This window comes from Oncorhynchus nerka, unplaced genomic scaffold, assembly GCF_034236695.1.
Source record: "Oncorhynchus nerka isolate Pitt River unplaced genomic scaffold, Oner_Uvic_2.0 unplaced_scaffold_62___fragment_2___debris, whole genome shotgun sequence".
Taxonomy (NCBI): Eukaryota; Metazoa; Chordata; class Actinopteri; order Salmoniformes; family Salmonidae; genus Oncorhynchus; species Oncorhynchus nerka.
In genome coordinates, this window is record NW_027039957.1 from 38,987 (window position 1) to 52,194 (window position 13,208).

Genomic DNA, 13,208 nt, shown 5'->3' on the forward strand with positions numbered 1-13,208 from the left:
TACGGTGCTAAATGTCAGTCAGTAGAGATGAGAAGCAGTTTAAAGCTGATGCTGCAACGACCTACTCTACTCCTTTTAAGTGACTCATACAGATAAAATGATTGTGCAGGGGAGTTAATGGCCATGGCAGGGAAAAGCACCAGGGATCCCCTTGATGATGGAAATTGTGACATTTGGCATATGCAATTGTGCAGATTTTTTTGCTGCAGAACAGCATTCATGACATAGTGGAAACATATTTACATCAAACAGTATTTTGTTGTGTGAGACGTACTGCATGTGGCTTGAAAAATAACAGCCCTATAGGACAGCGACGGATCTCATCATTTAAGTTTGAGGTATTTTGCAATAACTTCACCAATACAGTAGCCTTCACAGAGTATGATGTTCTTATAATACGTATTTATTGATTTTTTTCAGATAAATGCAATTTTGAGGAAGAATGACCTTACTGCACAGTATGTGTGTGAGGGATAGTATATTGACAGCACAACCATATGAGACAAACAATAAATAGGAAGCCTGTATGTGATTCAAGGCCAGAGGTGAAGGGAGCATGAAGGTTAGCAGTGGGAATCTATTCCGAGTCGATGTCAGTCAACGTTCTCTGATGTCATGAGCATGTCTTCCAGGGGGGGTTCTCAGTCCTCTAGTCTCACTATTAGGGGAAGATTTACTGTCCCCACTGGGGCTTTAATGATAAGGCCTGGATGTACAGAATAAATCAAAACAAATAAAACCTCCCCTGTCTCTATAACTTAGAGGGTAAAGGTTTTAAACACTGCCACGCTGGTTTCTTACTATTCTCCATTTTGTGTCCTATTGCACGTAATGCCACAGTGAATCTTGATCTCAATTGCCTCTACAGTACCATGGGAATAATAGGCGATGTTCCATAGTTTTTCCACGGCATTCTTTCTGGACAGGCTCTGTCCCTTGTGACACGTGTCAAAGAAAGCAGCTTGGCACAGAGGGCCCTCACCTCTTTTCAACTGTTTAACTTCCAGACGTCCTAAACATCCGTCAAAGCAAAGCGTCAATCACAGGTTCAAAGTGGTCATTAAAAACCATACTCACAGTCTGTATTGTCTCCTCAGTTTCAAGGCTCAGTTAGAGGAACTAAATAGAATGAGTGCACGGACTTGAAGTTGACCCCTTTGGGTCATCCTCAGATGAGAAGTCAACATGTTGCTTTTTTACTAAAGTAGGGCTCCCGAGGGCAGTACATCACCACTGTTGATACTGGAGAGATTAAATCAACGCCAGTCAATTGATCTAGCTATCCAGGCGTTCACATTGATGTGTTCAACTGTGATAACATTTTGAAGTCCTTCCAAATGTGCCACTCTCGCTAGTGATTGACAAAGACACATCAAAAGGCGATTTGCCTCACATTGAAATCTAGTTGCCATGGACACTGACATTGTTTGAAATCAAAGGGAAACAGTGTCAATATTAGCTCCAGTTTGAAATTATAATCAAAAATTGTAACAGGTAAAAATCATTAAAACATGAAAGGCTAATAGATTAAAGAGTTCTAATCCTGCTCCTGATGTGCATAATAAATATCATATTTTAGTGACCCTTGCATTGGTGAGCATATTATAACTATAGATGGTTTGACATTATGGACTCAGGAAAGATTGCTCTTCATAGTATCTACAATTCAGTCCATACACAATTGTGTAAGTTCTTAGATGCCTTCTTCGAAGATTGACAGAGAGCAGCATACCACAATGTGTTCGACACACCCTGATCTGTTTCACCTGTCTTTATGCTTGTCTCCACCCCCCTCCAGGTGTCGCCCATCTTCCTCGTTATCCCCAGTATATTTATACCTGTGTTCTCTGTTTGTCTGTTGCCAGTTCGTCTTCTCTTGTCATGTCTTACCAGTGTCTTTTCCTGTCTCGCTGCGTTCTCAAGTTATGTTTCCTAGTTTCCATGGTTCTGACCATTCTGCCTGCCTGCCCTGACCCAGAGCCTGTCTGCTGTTCTGTACCTTATTGTCTCTGCCCTGGATTACAGACCTCTGCCTGCCTTTTATTGTCTTTTGCCTGCCCCCTGTTTGGGTCAATAAACATCTGCGACTCTAGCTGTCTGCATCTGGGTCTTATCCTGAGTTCTGATAGTGTTGTATTGTCTTTAAAAAATGACATAGATTTGAGCCTTTACCTTAGCAGCAGACAACACGGCTATCTGTGGTTCTACTAACAGATTCCATCCCTATAGGGTTTAACGAGGAGAGTTTGAGGCTTTCTAGCAGTTAACCTTGGTTCCTGCTTCCTGTTCCCATGCTGTTTATTCTCCACTGCCCTCGGATTCTCCACAATGTAAAAAACATGATAGTTCAGGTACTGACTACAAGTTCCGATTGACCCGTCTGAATCACTTTACCATTCAGTCTCTAGATTGCTGGCACTCAAGCATAGGGAGGGTAGTGTGTTTCTTCCCTGGTTTACATTCACTGTTTTGCAGGTTTTACCATATCATTTCTGCCATCCTATACACATTTCCTCATCTGCTTGGTACTGCACTTATGCACTATTTTCCATACACTAACTATATGACAGGTAAATATTTAAGTCATAATGCCCTCAAAGCAAGTGTTTGGAGGATACATTGGCACGGGTGTTGTTAGGCTCGAGACGAAGTGGAGGGCTGGCAAATCGTGCCAATGTATCCTCCAAACACCGGCATTAAGGACATTAGCCACTTTTATACAACGGATTAGTAACTGATTGAAATTATATTTTCATGAAAAAAATATTTTAATGAACTTAATCATTCTATCCAATCATTCCTTCAACAAGATATAGTCCCGACACAAATCTAGGGTTGCTACCCAAGCCGGATGGTCGTTCATATATCGGTTCGATTGCCAGAGACTTGACCCTGTCATTCAGTCTTTTTGTTCTGTGTTGCCATACTGGCTGGCAACGCTCTTATCCCTTGCTTGCTAGCTAGCCAACTACAGCAAATTTACTGTCATGTCAAACAGTGCAGCCAGAATAACAACAGTAGCTGCATTTACATTTGTTTAAGCTGTTTTCTCGTGACATTTATTTGGATATATCCATAACAATGAGCTAATGAGGCACAATTTCACCTGGCATAGAAAATGTGCTCTCTCGTCAGGACACTGTTGTTCAGAGGAGCTAGCCAACAACACAGCTAACAATTTCACTTCAAACTGAAGCTGGAAAGATTGCAAACTACCTGCACTTAGTTTTGTTTTACCTTTCTTCAATTGACATTTCTTTGTATATATCAATAAAAATGATGCCAGCTGATTCATGATTTTGACTGTCTGAGAATCGCTGTCTGCCTGTCTGTCTCATCTCGACTACCGACCCCTACACCTTCTTTACTATGGGACAGCTGGAGATCGAAATTGAATATGGAAACAATGTTGCAAATGTTAGAGAGACAGCAAGGTTTATACAAATCTTCGCTGTTGAAAACTAAATGTTGGTCTAAAAGAAATGTAAGATAATGTCTAGATGCTTTTTAAAGTGGAAATCAAGTGTATAAATTGCCTGGTTGGGCTGATGAGACACTGGAATGCACAGTAAGATGGAACAGAGTAAATAGTCATTTTCGTGTCATAGATTTAGCTGGTGGAATAGACACTGGCTGGAATGCTCTTTTAACCAATCAGAATTCAGGATTTGACCCATCCGTTGTATAAAGTCTACCAGACTAACTGTCTATCCTGTACTCTACCCACCATTCATAGTGACAATAGTGGTAGGTGGATTGTTTGTCCAGATCTGCATTTGGCTAACTAGCAATCATACCACACATAAAAGCATTCAAAGCTGCATCAATTTTCCATATGAATCCACAAGAACAAATAGGTACAGCTGATAGGCAGCGGAGAAACCAGGTGCATAATTGCGCATGAAAGGACAGTGAAGACATGAGACATGCAGCTCAAAAACCTTTCCTATTGATCTAGTTTAGGGACATTACAATTATCCTACCTATAGTAGTCTACAACACCGCAATTACAATTAACAATTGCATTATTATACTCTAGGTTGCAGTGAAAATGTCATTTGAAAAGCAGTGGGAAAGCCCTGTAATTTGAATGTTTCATTCAATTTGTATTTTATTTTTATTTTTATTTAACCTTTATTTAACTAGGCAAGTCAGTTAATTAAGAACAAATTTGTATTTACAATGACGGTCTACCCCGGCCAAACCACTGACGACGCTGGGCCAGTTCTGCTCCGCCCTATGGGATCGGTGGATCAGTGGGTGGGTCTTCTCTCTACAGTTTATAAGGTCTAGAAAGGAACAGTAGCAAGCCCGTCTGGGTGTATTTTGACTTCTGTCTTATTTTCTATTTTACTAAGCTGCGCTGTCTGTTGCAGATCATCATTCTCCCAAGTCGTCCTATAATAGTGTGGCCACATACGCTCCTGGCAGTCCCAGTTATTCAGGAAAGCTTAACACATGCTCTGCCTCCTCTCCAACCCGAGCCTAAATACTGTATGTGTAATTTAACTATGTATTACTTTTTTATATGTGGCAGAAACACAACCAATCACAATGTTTGGTTCGAAATTCACTTGTAGGCATGCTCACGTTCATCCAAAATATAATTTCAGCATCCTCAAAATGGCTTGACATTAACCAGGTTTCCATCCAACCTTTTTATGCGAGGAAAGTACATGTCGTATGAAAAATGTCAGGATATCATGGAAAAGCGTACCATTTATTACGTTACAGGTGAAATAATGATGAACTTCACAGGGTGGTGAAAGTGCACAGTGATGAGCTTGATGCGCCTTTCAATAAATATCGAGGGTCTTGTTCTAATGTGTCAAAAGGATCGATGCTTAGCTGCAGTTTGACAAATAAAAATAATTTTGCACTTTTGTCCATAATAATCTGATCATGTAGCCTACACACACACAGTGTCTGTGAGCTGTTGTCTAGAGCACACATGCCAATACCAGAGTGGACACATTCACTATACCTACACAACATTTTTGGTGACAAAACCAGTAGACCTAGAGTTGAAAATGCAATGGAAATCCATTTAACTTGTATTTTATTTATACGGTACATGATAATTGAACCACAAAAGTTATTTTGATGTGCACTACGTATTTATGCACATAATTTTATCCGCAACAAATTAAATTAGATGGAAACACAACTCTGATGGGATAACACAATCTCACACTCAGTTCGCGCAAATATGTAGAAAAGGTATTTGGCTTAATTTGTAGGAAACTCCATTTTGGGGGGGCTGTTGAAAGATATTGGAGCAATGCATTTTGGGCAATGGCGTTCTACACTGCCTTTTTGTATCACAAATGTATTTATATAAAAAAACAAGTGTTACAACCCAATATTGTTAATCATGGGCGGCAGGTAGCCTAGTGGTTAGAGCGTTGGGCTAGTAACAGAAAGGTTGCTGGATTGAATCCCCGAGCTGACAAGGTAAAAATCTGTTGTTCTGCCCCTGAACAAGGGAGTTAATCCACTTTTCCCCGGTAGGCCGTCATTGCAAATAAGAATTTGTTTTTAACTGACTTGCCTAATTAAATAAAGGTGAAATAATTAAAAAAAATACAAATGACAAATATCAACCAGGTAGTGACCACAATACTTACAATATAATAGTAGCCTTAGGTTAAAAATATTTTTTATTAATTCCGATATTGTTTTCTATGCTTCTATGCTTGTTTCTATGCTTGTTTTCGCTTAATACTTTACTTCCAAATTGGAGTAAAAAGTTGTATTTGTCCGTTTTTTCTGTTTATTTTCTGTGGTATCAATGAAGGTGTTTGATTGGGGAATGGGGATACATTATCATGATGGGAATTAAATAACCAATAAGTGTGGGGAAACGGAAGACCTGTAAAAAAAATCTGTTTGGTTTAAATTCCTCTGGTGCAACTGCATGGCATTTGCAACTATAACGAGTCTGTACTATGATCAATTATGCCATTTCAATGCAGTTAATAAACAGGTTCATGTAAAATAATAAATTATGTTGACTTACACTTATGGAACTTCCAAGGCCGTTTCATGATGATTGTTATGGTCGTGTCAATCATGTTATATACTTAAGCTATTGTGACAAGGCTTTTTCCAGCATGGTGTAGGCCTACTGCCTCTGCCCAGAGGCCTACTAGGAATTCATGGCAACGGCCGTTAGAGCACACTTTGCCACGTATGAGCCCTGGTTAGAGTCCTCGTTGCAGCTTTCCCTTTCTTCCGCTACATTGATGGCAGCGCTGGGATCACGTTCAGCTCACACCTAGTTATGTGATCTAGTGGTGGGAAGCATTCTGTTCTTCAACATTGTGTTGGGTGTAATTACATTGATATATTTAGTGAACAATGGATAAGCAACAATGGGCATGACGGATAGAAGTAGTCACTACAGGTATTATCAATCCTTACATCAAAGTTGCCTGAAGCTGGGCCTCCCGGGTGGTGCAGTGGTCTAAGGCACTGCATCGCAGTGCTAGCTGTGCCACCAGAGACTCTGGGTTTGAGCCCAGGCTCTGTCACAGCCGGCTGCGACCGGGGCGACGCACAATTGGCCTAGCGTCGTCCGGGTTAGGGAGGGTTTGGCCAGTAGGGATATCCTTGTCTCATCGCGCACTAGCGACTCCTGTGGCTAACCAGGTCGCCAGGTGCACGGTGTTTCCTCCGACGCATTGGTGTGGCTGGCTTCCGGGTTGGATGCGCGCTGTGTTAAGATTGGGTATTGTTTCGGAGGATACATACGGGAGTTGTAGCGATGAGACAAGATAGTAACTACTAACAGTTGGAGTAAAAGGGAGGTAAAATTTTAAATTAAATTTTAATTTAAAAAAAGTTGCCTGAAGCTGAATGGAAAGTGCCATACCCAGACCCGTTATTCAGAAGAAAATCCTCTGTATGTCTAATTTGCATAAATTAGTGGACCCAAAACAAACACGTTCTACACCTTTACAAAGTACCTGTTTAAAGTGTTATTACATACATGATGTTCTTTTGTTAACGCTTATACATCTAATAACCTGACAATGATCCACATCATATGGTAGACAAATAATGTAAGTGTGCTCTGCAGCAAAACACAACTATCCGTTATTTAGGATGCAAACCAATAATATGAATCACTGTTGATCCATCCTGTTCTGATCTAATGAGGCGGATGTAGGATTTTCTACGGCCTAGAATCAAGGCCTTTCCCAGTCATGAAGGATGAAGCTAGGCCTCTCTTGGTTCTCATTGGCAAAGACTGAACTCTAATTATGGGCTATATGTCAGACTCTCCTATACCACTTTGCCCAACATGTTATACCCCATAGGTTGTAAATGAACCCTTTTATAAGGTGATATAACTTGTATGATTATTATTAGAGCTGTGAAACCCATAGCTGAATGGCTCAGACTGAGCATTTCTCACTGGAAATTGCTGCTGACAGAACCTAGGGTTAGGTTATTCAATTAATTTCAGACTCTCCTATACCACATTTCCAAACTTCTTATACCCCATAGGTTGTAAATACAACTTTTTTAAGCTGATTCAACTTGTATCATTATTTTAGAGCTGTGAAACCAATTGCCGAATGTCTTCATTTATTTATGGAGAGCAATTTCCATTTTATAATAGGTAGGGTCCATTTATTTATGGAGAGCAATTTCCATTTTATAACAGGTAGGGTCCATTTATTTACAGTAGAGTGTTGATTAATTATTTCTTTCTTCAGTGGAAATACAGAATATGTATAAAAATGCAAAATATTCCAAAAGCTAAATCAGGTAAAGATTTAGGGCTATTTAACCATGTTAATCATTACTGAAACATGCAACTGCAAACATTTAACCAGTTAAAGATTAGGAATACATGACAGATACAACATTTGTATAAAAAATTATGAATACAAAAGTCAAGAGTTGGCTATAACATCAGTAAAAACAAAGTGAGTGTGTGTACATATGTGTGTGTAAGTGTAAGTGTATAATGGTGTGTATTATATAATTTCCCAACCTGAAATTGTATCCACATTCCCCAACAAATATCTTCATCGATACCACAAAAAAAGAAGAAAAATCTGTATTTTTTCTCCAATCTGGGAACCCTCATAAAATTCGACATTAGGTGCATTCGGAATGTATTCAGACCCCTTGACTTTTTACACATTTTGTTACGTTACAGCCATATTCTAAAATGAAATAAATGGTTATTTTTCTTAATAAATATACACACTATAATTTATTATTTACATTTTATTTTACCTATATTTAACTAGGTAGGCTAGTTGAGAACAAGTTCTCATTTGCAACTGTGACCTGGCCAAGATAAAGCAAAGCAATTTGACACATACAACAACACAGAGTTACACATGGAATAAACAAACATACAATCAATATATACAGCATGTGCAAATAAGGTAGGATAAGAGAGGTAAGGTAATAAATAGGCTATGGTGGCAAATTAATTACAAATAGCAATTAAACACTGGAATGGTAGGATGTGCAGGAGATGAATGTGCAAGTTGAGATACTGGGGTGCAAAGGAGCAAGCTGGTGCTTAGTGAGGGAGGTAAGAGTCTCCAGCTTCAGAGATTTTTGCAGTTCGTTCCAGTCATTGGCAGTAGAGAACTGGAAGGAGATGCGGCCAAAGGAAGAATTGGCTTTGGGGGTGACCAGTGAGATATACCTGCTGGAGCGCGTACTACGGGTGGGTGCTGCTCTGGTGACCAGTGAGCTGAGATAAGGCGGGGCTTTACCTAGCAGAGACTTGTAGATGACCTGGAGCCAGTGGGTTTGGAGACGAGTATGAAGCGAGGGCCAGCCAACGAGAGCATACAGGTCACAGGAGTGGGTAGTATATGGGGCTTTGGCGACAAAACGGATGGCACTGTGATAGACTGCATCCAATTTGTTGAGTAGAGTGTTGGAGGCTATTTTGTAAATTACATCGACAAAGTCGAGGATCGGTAGGATGGTCAGTTTTACTAGGGTATGTTTGGCAGCATGAGTGAAGGATGCTTTCTTGCAAAATAGGAAGCTGATTCTAGATTTAATTTTGGATTGGAGATGTTTAATGTGAGTCTGGAAGGAGAGTTTACAGTCTAACCAGACACCTAGGTATTTGTAGTTGTCCACATATTCTAAGTCAGAACCGTCCATAGTAGTGATGCTAGACGTGCAGGCAGTGATCGGTTGAAAAGCATGCATTTAGTTTTACTCGCATTGAAGAGCAGTTGGAGGCCACAGAAGGAGAGTTCACCAGCAGCGAGAGCGACATCATTGATGTATACAGAGAAGAGAGTCGGCCCGAGAATTGAACCCTGTGGCACCCCCATAGAGACTGCCAGAGGTCCGGTCAACAGGCCCCCCGATTTGACATACTGAACTCTATCGGAGAAGTAGTTGGTGACCCAAGCCAGGCAATCATTTGAGTAACCAAGGCTGTTGAGTCTGCCAATAAGAATGTTGTGATTGACAGAGTCGAAAGCCTTAGCCAGGTCGATGAATACGGCTGCACAGTAATGTCTCTTATCGATGGCGGTTATGATATCGTTTAGGACCTTGAGCATGGCTGAGGTGCACCCATGACCAGCTCTGAAACCAGATTGCATAGCGAAGAAGGTACGGTGAGATTCGAAATGGTCGGTAATCTGTTTGTTAACTTGGCTTTCAAAGACCCTAGAAAGGCAGGGTAGAATAGATTTAGGTCTGTAGCAGTTTGTGTCAAGAGTGTCTCCCCCTTGGAAGAGGGGGATGACCGTGGCAGCTTTCCAATCTATTGGAATCTCAGATGATACGAAAGAGAGGTTGAACAGGCTAGTAATAGGGGTTGCAATGATTTCGGCAGGTAATTTTAGAAAGAGAGGGTCCAGATTGTCTAGCCCAGCTGATTTGTAGGGGTCCAGATTTTGGAGCTCTTTCAGAACATCAGCTATCTGGATTTGGGTGAAGGAGAAGTGGGGGAGGTTTGGGCGAGTTGCTGTGGGGAGCGCAGGGCTGTTGACCGGGGTAGGAGTAGCCAGGTGGAAAGAATGGCCAGCCGTAGAAAAAAGCTTATTGAAATTCTCAATATTTGTCGATTTATCAGTAGTGATAGTGTTTCCTAGCCTCAGTGCAGTGGGCAGCTGGGAGGAGGTGCTCTTATTCTCCATGGACTTTACAGTGTCCCAGAACCTTTTTGAGTTTGTACTACAGGATGCAAATTTCTATTTGATAAAGCTAGCCTTAGCTTTCCTAACTGCCTGTGTATATTGGTTCCTAACTTCCCTGAAAATGTGCATATCACGGGGGCTATTCGATGCTAATGCAGAACGCCACAGGATGTTTTTGTGCTGGTCAAGGGCAGACAGGTCTGGAGTGAACCAAGGGCTATATCTATTCCTAGTTCTACATTTTTTGAATGGAGCATGCTTATTTAAGATGGTGAGGAAGGCATTTTTAAAGAATAACCAGGCATCCTCTACTGACGGGATGAGGTCAATGTCATGCCAGGATACCCCGGCCAGGTCGATTAGAAAGGCCTGTTCGCTGAAGTGTTTTAGGGAGCGTTTGACAGCGTTTGACAGTGATGAGAGGTGGTCGTTTGACCGCAGACCCATTACGGATGGAGACAATGAGGCAGTGATCGCTGAGATCTTGATTGAAAACAGTAGAGGTGTATTTGGAGGGCGAGTTAGTTAGGATGATATCTATGAGGGTGCCCGTGTTTACGGATTTGGGGTTGTACCTGGTAGGTTCATTGATAATTTGTGTGAGATTGAGGGCATCAAGCTTAGATTGTAGGACGGCTGAGTTGTTAAGCATGTCACAGTTTAGGTCACCTAGCAGCACGAGCTCAGAAGATAGATGGGAGGCAATCAATTCACAAATGGTGTCCAGGGCACAGCTGGAGGCAGAGGGGGGTCTATAGCAAGCGGCAACGGTGAGACACTCGTTTCTGGAAAGGTGAATTTTTAGAAGTAGAAGCTCAAATTTATTTTTAAAAACCCTGAAATATCACATTTACATAAATATTCAGACCCTTTACTCAGTACTTTGTTGAAGCACCTTTTGCAGAGATTACAGCCTCGAGTGTTCTTGGGTATGACGCTACAAGCTTGGCACACCTGTATTTGGGTAGTTTATCACATTCTTCTCTGCAGATCCTCTCAAGCTATGGCAGGTTGGATGGGGAGCGTTGCTTCACAGCTATTTTCAGGTCTCTCCAGAGATTTTTGATCGGGTTCAAGTCCGGGCCGGGACACTCAAGGACATTCAGAGACTTGTCCCGGAGCCACTCCTGCATTGTCTTGGCTGTGTGCTTAGGGTCGTTGTCCTGTTGGAAGGTGAACCTTCACCCCAGTCTGAGGTCTTGAGCGCTCTGGAGCAGGTTTTCATCATCTCTCTGTACTTTGTTCCCTTCATCTTTGCCTCGATCAAAGTCTCTCAGTCCCTGCCGCTTAAAAACATTCCCACTGCATGATGTTACCACTACCATGCTTCACCGTAGGGATGGTGCCAGGTTTCTTCCAGATGTGACGCTTGACATTTAGGCCAAAGAGTTCAATCTTAGTTTCATCAGACCAGAGAATCTTGTTTCTCATGGTCTGACAGTCTTTAGGTGTCTTTTGGCAAAGTACAAGCATGCTGTCATCTGCCTTTTACTGAGGATTGGCTTCCGTCTGTCAACTCTACCATAAATGCCTGATTGGTGAAGTTGGTTGTCATTCTAGAAGGTACTCCCATCTCCACAGAGGAACTCTAGAGCTCTGTCAGAGTGACCATCAGGTTCTTGTTCTCCTCCCTGACCAAGGCCTTTCTCCCCCGATTGCTCAGTTTGGCTGGGCGGCCAGCTCTAGGAAGGATCTTGGTGGTGATGGAGGCCACTGTGTTCTTGGGGACCTTCAATTCTGTAGAAATGTTTTGGTACCCTTCCCCAGATCTGTGCCGCGACACAATCCTGTCTTGGAGCTCTATGGACAATTCCTTCGACCTCATAGCTTGGTTTTTGCTCTGACATGCACTGTCAACTGTTGGATCTTATATAGACAGGTGTGTGCCTTTATGTCCAATCAATTGAATTTACCAAAGGTGGACTGTTGTAGAAACATCTCAAGGGTAATCCATGGAAACAGGATGAACCTGAGCTCAAGCAAGTCTCACGATGATTGAGTCTCATAGCAAAGGGACTGAATACTTATGTGAAGAAGGTATTTGTTTTATTTTTTAATACATTTGCAAACATTTCTAAAAACCTGTTTTCGCTTTGTCATTATGGGTATTCTGTGCAGATTGCTGAGTATTTTTTTTCCATTTTAGAGTAAGGCTGTAACATAATGAAATGTGGAAAAAGTCAAGGGGACTGAATACATTCAGAAGGCATTGTATATATATAAATAAAAGTGGTAAACAAAAAAAGGAGTGTAGAACACCATTGCCCATCATGCATTGCTCTAATAACTTTCAAAACATTGTTTTCTGTAGTTTGCCACACAAAAATGCACGAAATCTGCTTAAATACTATTTCTACATATTTGCACGAATTGAGTGTGAGATTGTGTTGGATGGGGAAAATATAGTTTTTCTGCAAATGTTTGAACATTTGCATGAAAATCTTTCGCAATTGGATTGAAACCTAGCTATAAACACCATAAAGACTCTGGCAAGTGCTCTAATCTAGAGTCACTTTGATGATGCCTGCACATCAAGGTTCAAAAGCAGCCCCAAACATCTAAAGAATAAGCTACAGACCAGCCAAAACAAGCTTGTAAGAATTGTGCTTGAACTACCCTCTCATACTCATCTGGTGGTCAATCATTTTAAGCAGCTAGGCTGGCTATCTGTGGAAAAGAAATTGTAGTATTAATTCAACTTGGTCTGGTCCAAGTTCACAGATGTAGCTCCCAGGTACCTATCCAACTATTTGTTATTTGTTAGAGCTGTCCACCAGAAAAATACCAGAGCCAGAGAGTAATATTAACTGTTTTAAATATAAGTCTACCTAGTAAGAACAATTAAGCAATAAGGCACGAGGGGGTGTGGTATATGGCCAATTTACCACGACTAAGAGCTATGCTTTGTTAATTGGTTGTATGGTGCATTGGCACAGAAACCTGTTAATGGAAAATGTGTTGCATATATTTTACATAACTATAAATATGGCATCAAAATGTAGAAAATCTGATTTCCCCCTAGCTTATCATGGTCTGCAGCTGGCTCTGGTCGTAGTGTAGGCCTAG

General features: G+C 41.2%; 1 protein-coding gene across 1 annotated transcript in view; it reads right to left on the reverse strand.

Annotated features, from left to right (window-relative positions):
* LOC115110315 (protein ELFN1-like) overlaps window positions 1-13,208 on the reverse strand; it is an 88,842-nt gene that overhangs the window by 26,170 nt on the left and 49,464 nt on the right. The gene's annotated exons all lie outside the window — the stretch shown is intronic.